We start from the raw sequence: 8,377 nt of genomic DNA, 5'->3' as shown, positions 1-8,377 counted from the left end.
GTCCCAGCTTTGAGAAGAGACTGCCACTTTCTCCAAAAGTTTCATAAAGGGAATGCAATGCCCCTATTTCTGGGGCTTCAGGCACTGAGAGAGCTCAGCGGGATTAGGGGGAAGGGCTGAGAGCTCCCTCTCCCTCCCCAGCTCAGAAAGGGCTGCAAAACTGTGCTGGATCAACCTTGTCTCCATGAAACTGTAACAAAGCGCTCATGCTTGCTGATATTTTTTTTTTATTTAATTGAAAGAGGGCACGTAAAGCATAGCTACTGTCAGCAAAAAGAGCCCAAGCCCTGAGAAGGTTTAGCCAGTGGAAGAACTCAGGCCAGTGATGCACCACGAGACATGACCGGTGCACATCAAAATCAGGAAATATGTCACTACTTTTCTCCAGACCTCAAAACCGGGAAGAGACAGCTGTCCCAGTAGTGCTGTCTGATTCCAAATTGCTCAAATGGAACAAAAAATAATTAATGAATGCACACTTCTGGCTCTGAACTGTGAACTAACATTAATTTATCAGCATCTTCTAGAGCTGTGTCTTAGACAACCTTTACCACATCAACATGACAAAAAAGATAGAGACCAAGACTTGAAGTTATATGATTTGTCTCAGATTTTCCCTTCGTATTTTTTTGGATGTCAGTGGAGCTGGTAATAGAAGTAAGCATTAAAGAGAATAGAAGAGACCGCAGATTAAAATGCATCTTTCTCCCCCCATTTTATCTTTTTCATTTCCAGCTGCAACCAGCAGATCCCAGCACAGGGGGATTATTCATCTGTTGGGTAAAGCATCCCTCCCAGCTCCCGCAGATGAAATCTCTGGGCTGCTGACAGGGGAAACGCTCCACCTAACGGCGGAATTTGTAAAGCAGGTTACAAGCAAGCAGTGACGAAGGCAGAGTAGAAGTCGAAATAGTGGTGGGAATGGTAAAGAAATTTCGGGAACCGTTTCTTCTCTTATTCCTGTGCCCGTAAGGACTGGACACCATCCAAAAGGAGCTTGTCAGTGTGACCAGAGTACCCTTACAAGTAAGGGTCCTTATGGATTTGGGGGTGGGGGGTTGCTCTGGAACACTGAAGGAAATCTCTATTACCTGTTGCCTGAGAAAGAAGCGCAGGGGTATTATCAGCTGTCAGCAGAAACAATTTTCTGCTTCACTCACTATGTGGTTTCCAAAATGCATCATGTTCTCTAAGCTTTATTTCTCTTCATTTCCACGAGCATCTCTTTTTATAGAAGGAAGCATTTTTCACTCCTTGATGAGAACTTCCAACACAGGAAAAAAAGTCTTGCTGGGCGTCTGCTTTCCTGCCAAGACTTTTTGTACCCTGCATAGCCAAAGAATCAGCAGGTCAGTATTTTACCTCTTACAACCTGAAGGACCTGAAACAGGTTTGGGAATTGCTACACACCTCCTGTTACTGTCCTTACTTTGTCCTTAACGTGCTTTCAGTTGCTTGTACTCTACCAAGCTACAGGTGCAACAGCTTTGTAAAGTGGTGGGATTTTCACTCGGCAAGCGAGCGCTACAGCAGGCTTTCAACGATGCTTGTCATGCAACAGCAGAAACGTACTGCCAGAGGGGAAACTTCCAGAGAAAATAAAGCCATAGAAATCTATAATGCACTGAACTGGTTGTCCTCAAAAAGCCACCGAATAGCTGTTAGGGCCTATATTTTTAGTAAAATGGCTACTGACTCTAAATATCCAATGTGGGACACTTTATCAAAGAATCTGTTTTTTTGGGGAAGTGCTCTCAGAAAATCAAGCTTCTTTCATAAGATGCCTCATGTTAGGCAACCAAAACCCCTTCTAAAAAAAATGACGTATTTCTGAAATACAGGAGAGTGTCACAGCCACCTGCTTGCCTCTGCATCTACAAAAGAAAAAAAAGGCTGTGAACAAAAGAATTGGCGTGCAGGGACCGGCCAGCTCACCGCAGCCCTGTGGGCGAATTCAGCCAGGGCAGATTCCTTTCACCGCAAGGAATTACAACCGCTTTTTGCAGACCACACACCTTTTTGGCCTGCACCACAGCAGTTGCCAAGCCAGTCACTCTGGCCCCTGCAGGGAGGTGAGAGAGATTTTATATGGTTGAGATGCAGCCTAAAAAGAAGGCAATTCCTCCCCATCACTGTGCTCCACAAGGAGTACTGTGTCCAGTTCTGGGCCCCCCAGTTCAAGAAGGACAGGGAACTGCTGGAGAGAGTCCAGCGCAGGGCTACAAAGATGATCAAGGGAATGGAGCACCTCTCTTATGAGGAAAGGCTGAGGGACCTAGGTCTGTTTAGCCTGGAGAAGAGAAGACTGAGAGGGGATCATCACATCAATGCTTATAAATATCTAAAGGGTGGGTGTCAAGAGGATGGGGCCAGGCTCTTCTCAGTGGTGCCCAGTGACAGGACAAGGGGCAACGGACACAAGATGGAACATAGGAAGTTCCATCTCAACATGAGGAGGAACTTCTTTCCTTTGAGGGTGGCAGAGCACTGGAACAGGCTGCCCAGAGAGGTGGTGGAATCTCCTTCTGTGGAGATATTCAAAACCCACCTGGACGCGTTCCTGTCCAGCCTGTTCTAGGTGAACCTGCCTTGGCAGTGGGGTTGGACTAGATGATCTCCAAAGGTCCCTTCCAACCTCTACAATTCTGTGATTCTGGAAGGAATCAAAGAAAGAAAGGACACTGCAGAGCCAGTCCGTCCTTACTAAGAAACAACCGTGTTTAATGGAGTTACACCATCAGAGTGAAATGCTTGTGTTCCTTGGTATTTGTATCAATACAATGGACAAAGGCAGCTCTGGATTGCTAGCCCCGGTTACTGAGATCTTTCATTCTTCTGAAGAACGGGAACAGTGTGGGCAGCTGTGATCCAAGCGTCCAAACAAGGTCCCACCAAATGTATCTCAGCTCTCCCTATCTCCAGCCTCCGGGAAACTTATCACAGAAGAACAGAAATCCCCAAAAGACATCTTCTTTATTAACTCATTTAAATTACACCCATCATGTAACAAGAAAGTCTGTACCATTGTCATACCACACAGATTTCTTAATAAAACTGTTTTCCTTCTTAGATGGGTTACTTATTTGTACCACTGAGTCTTACTTGCGTGTTGAGAAGATGAAAATAATAAAAGCATACAAAATAATGATCGTGTAATCGTTCTGTCATTATCAAGGAAGGAGCATGAGAAACAAAGACAAACAGCGCCTGTAAGCATCTCATCAGTATGCAAACTGTTTTCCTTATGCCCAAGAGAGCTGACACATGCTGAGTTTCACGGGACAGCTGGGAATAGGTAGAAAATGCAGAGCATTAATTATGCAAATGCCGTGGCTTTGAAAAGAGCACGACAAGCTGCATTTTCTGCAGCTTACTCCTGGCTGCCGTGTCCCCACCGGCTCCTCAAACCCAGGCAAAGAGGGGGGCTGCATGCCAGGGAGGTCACTCCAGCCACCAAAATAGGAGCAGTGACGGGCTAAGGAGCAGGTTATTGGGACAACCTCCTCCTCCCACACTGCCTGCAGAGTGGGGTTGGCCAGCCAGGGCTGCGTGACCTGACATGACTTCCTATCTTGCTTTTGCTTGATGATGGGAGTGATTAAATGCACACCTGAAACAAACCTGGTGCTGTGGCAGGGCTGGATCAGGTTTGGCTATCTGTGATTCAAGGCTGGCAGGAGAACCCAATATCCTGGTGACCACATTAGTGCTTTAGAGCTGCAGAAAGGCCTCAGGCAGCTACTCCTTCAGATATAACCTTTAAGCAAAACAGCATTGCTGTTGAGATTGCTGAATGCTGTCCCTTCCAGAACATGAAACTTGGGTAAAACTGAACCTTGGAAAACATGGAAATACGGTTACATACAGGGAGGTTCTGGGTGACCTGCAAGCGCTCCAGCCCTGCCTGCTGCTCGGCTAGAGCAGTCGGGCAAATGTGGGGCTAGCCTGTGAGGAGCAAACGCTGGGGAGAACCCTGGCCCTTGCCTGAGCTGGGCCTTGCCTTTGCTCCTGCAAATCCTGGTGACGGGAAGAGAGAGATCTTGCTGAGGGTTCACCCTGCCCCATCTGAAGATGTTTTGGAGGACCCAAGTTCAGCTCCGCTCCTCCCCATCACAAACTGTGCAATTGTTAGCACGTCATCTCTCCGTGCATCCCCCCCTTGCAAAACAGAGGACAGGCAGTGGGGAGCTCGGGTGCCAGCCATGGCCAGGGTACGGCAAGCAGCCAGCTGAACCCAGCAGCACAGGGAAAACAGGACAGGGCCTGCCCACCCATGTTCACCATTGTCTTGTCCGCCTTCTTCCAAAATCACCACTGCTGATCCTCACCTCCTCTTCGGCTTTTTCGGTGTTAATCCTCCAGGGGACGTGTGTAGGTGAGATGGCCATTGAGCGGGAGGAGCGTGGTGGAGAGTTGGGCAGAGCATGCAGGTTATCAGAGTGATCCCATGCACAGGCAACACTTTTTCAGCTCTATATTTAGTCAAGTTGTAACTCCCCTGTCATGACTCAAACTGATGCTAGCAGTTGCTTGGGGACTTCTGATGTTCCTCCGGCGTTTCTCTTCACAGGCTTGTAAAACCCATGTTTGAAAAAGGCACAAAGGGTGAGTGTAAAGGGTGTGGGAGCACAATTCCCAGTGGGAGCAAGTATGAAGCTGAATGTCACTAAGAATTAGAAGAAACAGACTTGTACAAGTACCACATCACTTAAGCGCAAGCTGTTCCTACGAAAATACAATGAAAATACAGGTAAGTCTTGATTTCCCTCCCCTCCTCCACAGTACAGTAACTCTTTCTGATATCAAAAGAATCAGCTTTCTCTATGCCTTGCTTCTCCATTTGTGTAGTGGGAATGAACAATTTTTCCCCTCGCCTTGGTGCATGTCTTCGTACACATGATATGTGAGCTCTTTGGGCCATGAAAGTCTGCAACAAGTATATGTATGTGGATGTACCACCTATCTGAGCACACCAAGAGTTCACCTGAATTTACCAGGCAATGTGAAAACTCAGACTGAGATTAAATTTGTCATTTTCTGTTAACTTCAGTCTCTCGTTTTCAGAGTTGACTTGGAAGCCACAGAAATGTGGCAAGCTCTGGTGCCCCCTTTCAAACAAGCTAATACTGATGCTTAGTTTTGTATTTAAAAATTGGATCACCAACTTTTTAAAATATCTTTATAAAATAAGTGGCCACTGCTCTGCAATGTACACCACTAGCACCCAACTCTAGGCAAACAGAAACGCAAAATTAGGTCTTTCTTTATGCTTTCTCCTTTAGAAACCCAGGTTTAAATGAAAAATCAGCTGTTTGCAAATCTTGGGGGCTAAACTACGAGAAGTTTCCAATTCCTAGGGGCTGAAGAACAGTTCACCTTCACTTCTGAAGGCCGTGAGGTCGCAACAGCTTTCGTCAAGATCATTAAAATTCCTCTTTGAGTGCTCTGCGACTGATGAATGATTCTAAAAACACATTGCATCAATCAGCAGTGACAGGACCCCAAAGCTTTAACCGGTTCACTGGGCAGCCTCTCACCTGGTGGCTGCCCTCCTTGTAACCCTACGGCAGCAGAGCAGCTCCCTCCACAGCAGAAGATCCAGGTGGGACAAAAGCACCACCAAACCTCTGAGAAGAACCGGAGGAGGCCATGGCAGATAGGCTTGGGTCTCACCCACAGTTGCTAGGACCAATGGGGCCAAATGTGCAGTGAATTACGGGCAGGAGGCATAGCAGTAACAAGGTGCTGCTGTTTCTCATTAGCGTGGTGCACGATGGTATTTAGGACACAGTTTACAGGCCTGGGAAGGGTAGGGCTGCAGATTCTCTTGTTCCTCTGTAGTGCTTATAAACCCTTCTGTTGCTGGAGAAGCTGGAGTGTGTTTTCCTTTTGGCAGCTTTGAGACAGTTTTTATTCAAAATGGGGTAAAACTGAGGTTGCCTCACCTTCCTCTTGATTCTTTTTTTTAAAGCGTTAAGTGGGTTTCATTATAAAAATGGAACATTTTCTTCTGGTTTTGACTTTTTACTGTTGATTGGAGGTAACTGTGATTCGTGAGCACTACAACAGCCAGCCACTGAAATAAGGTAATGTTTCCCTCTAAATGTTTCCCAATATTTCAAATAGCAAAATGCATTCCAATAATGTTCCTTCAGCCTGACAAAGAAAGCTCAAACTTCCTGAAACACTGTGTTTTGGTATCTTTCAAAAATAAAACATGTTTTTGTGGGGAAAAAAGAAAAAGTGCTTAAGAAACAGTCTGTTCCAATCAAAACCATGATTCACGGGGAAACCATTGCCGATTTCTAGTAGCAGAGGGAGGGTGTTAAGGCCTGGGCTGGGAAGCCAAAGTGGGCAGAAGCCCTGCAGCATGCTCTCTCCTTGCAGCTCAGATGCAGGCCAGGCTTGAGGAGACCGACAGCGAGGGCAGAAGCAACCTGCTGCAGAAGAACATCGTCCAGTGTTTTGTTTTGGTTTTTTTTTTAACATTTTTTTAAACAATCCACTGGGATAGGTTTAAGTTCCAGAGGCAGACACTCTAAACTTCTTTGGGATAACGTCGGAAGGGCAATTAGCTTTTGCTAATTGGTGCATAAAAGAAGAGGAAATCCTAAAACCACCGTAAACAAGGTGCCCCCGAGCTTGAGGGGTTGTTTTGTTCCGCGGCCCTTGTGAGTGGTCCTGCTGGCCTGCAGGTGGCGAGTTTGCCTTTTGGAGACGTGGCTGTTTGCTGAGAAGATGAGGAAAAGCCCTGCATCCTTAAGGAAATCTGAAAAAGAAATACCGTCTGAAGATGATAGCTAAGGGTTAACTCTTGACCCTCCCTAACGCCTCTCCCCTAATACTTAATTTCGTGTGCATGACCAGCTGTTTACTAGGTATGAGGATATTGCCCTGAAGATGGTAAGATCAGTACTTTGGCTGATCATTAAACATTATTTGCAAGGGAAATAGGGAACTTCACCACCCACTTCATCAGCAGGCACAGTACAAAATCATTAAGACTGTTCTTCCAGGAGGCAAAGTAAAGGTATATGATCATGCTGTAATTTTCTTGTCCCTGCCATGGTCTTTAGTAATACACAGACATGAATTAAGAGATACCCATATTGGCTGATTGACTCCAAAGGTCCCACAGCAAGGTCCAAGACTCAAGCAATGACTTGCAGCATTACTGATCTTTGTGCCACCATGAGCCAAATTCTCCAAGGAGGTCAAAAATTTTGAGTCTGGGCCCCACTGAATTACCACATACTTTCAGAAATATATGTTTTCCATGTCTGTTTTTCAAAATCCATATCTGTGTTTTAAACTCAGCCGGACTCCTTCACCAATTCATGAAAGCAAACATATGAATACTTCACAAAAGCAAAAATATTATATTAAAAAGAGTACTTTTAATAGGCACAAGAATACATGTTTTTCCCTGACTGCCCACATGGAAACTCCACTAAGCTCATCCTGTGACACACGCATTTCCTATTGCTGGCTTCCCTCTCTTCCTTTCCACTCTCCTACTTTTCCCCTTACATTTCTGTCCTGTCCAAGGGCTACAAAATGAGGCTGGAATGTGAATCATGTATTTCCAAGAAACATAGAGAACTTGCTCTGTGGATCAAATTTTCCATTTATTTTTCAATAAAGATTTCTGAGCACTCCAGAGAGCTGCATGAGTAGGAATGTCTTTCCAACATGCAGCTGCTCATTAATTCCTGGGAAAACCCTTAAAACAGAGTTTTCAGTAACATAGTAATCTTTCCATTCTGAAGCTTCAGTGTTATTTTGTTAAAGAAAGCACTCGCAGCCATTCAAAGAAAAACATTTTCAACGCGCTATTTTGATCAGCTACACAAATGCACACACATACTGCATTCTGGCTGCAAATCTCAAATTTGTGACAATGTAGTGCCCAAATAACTAAAACTTTGGGGGGGAGGTGGGAGGATTTTTCCACCCCTCCTGTTCTCCAGTGTGGTGCCCACTCCTCTCTGGATAGCTTGAGTTTTTCCCTTTGCTACCCCTCCAGGTAGCAAGGAAGGAGCCCTGGGGGGGAGGAAGGCGGGGTCTTCTGCATCTTGGAGCCCTGGCCACCACAAGGGACAGGCAGCTGCTGCCAGTATTGCTACAAAGCAGGTAGCAGCAGCTCCTCCAACATTTCTATCATTGCAGAGGGATGCTATCTCAGCTATCGGACCATAAACGCACAGCAAACAAGCCAGGCCTGTTATATTGGCACCAGGGCTGAGCTCTGCCATTGTGTTCGTCTCTACAAGCCGCGAGACCAGATGAGCTGCGTGCTGTAGCACAGCACTGACTTGAGAACTCACGTAAACACCAGCCTCCCCTTGCTCTGCCACTGCCACCACTGTCGCCCACT

The sequence above is a fragment of the Chroicocephalus ridibundus genome, chromosome 1 (assembly GCF_963924245.1).
Source record: "Chroicocephalus ridibundus chromosome 1, bChrRid1.1, whole genome shotgun sequence".
NCBI classification, from domain to species: domain Eukaryota; kingdom Metazoa; phylum Chordata; class Aves; order Charadriiformes; family Laridae; genus Chroicocephalus; species Chroicocephalus ridibundus.
The sequence above is the reverse complement of the archived record's forward strand: the minus strand, read 5'-3'. Positions refer to the sequence as shown.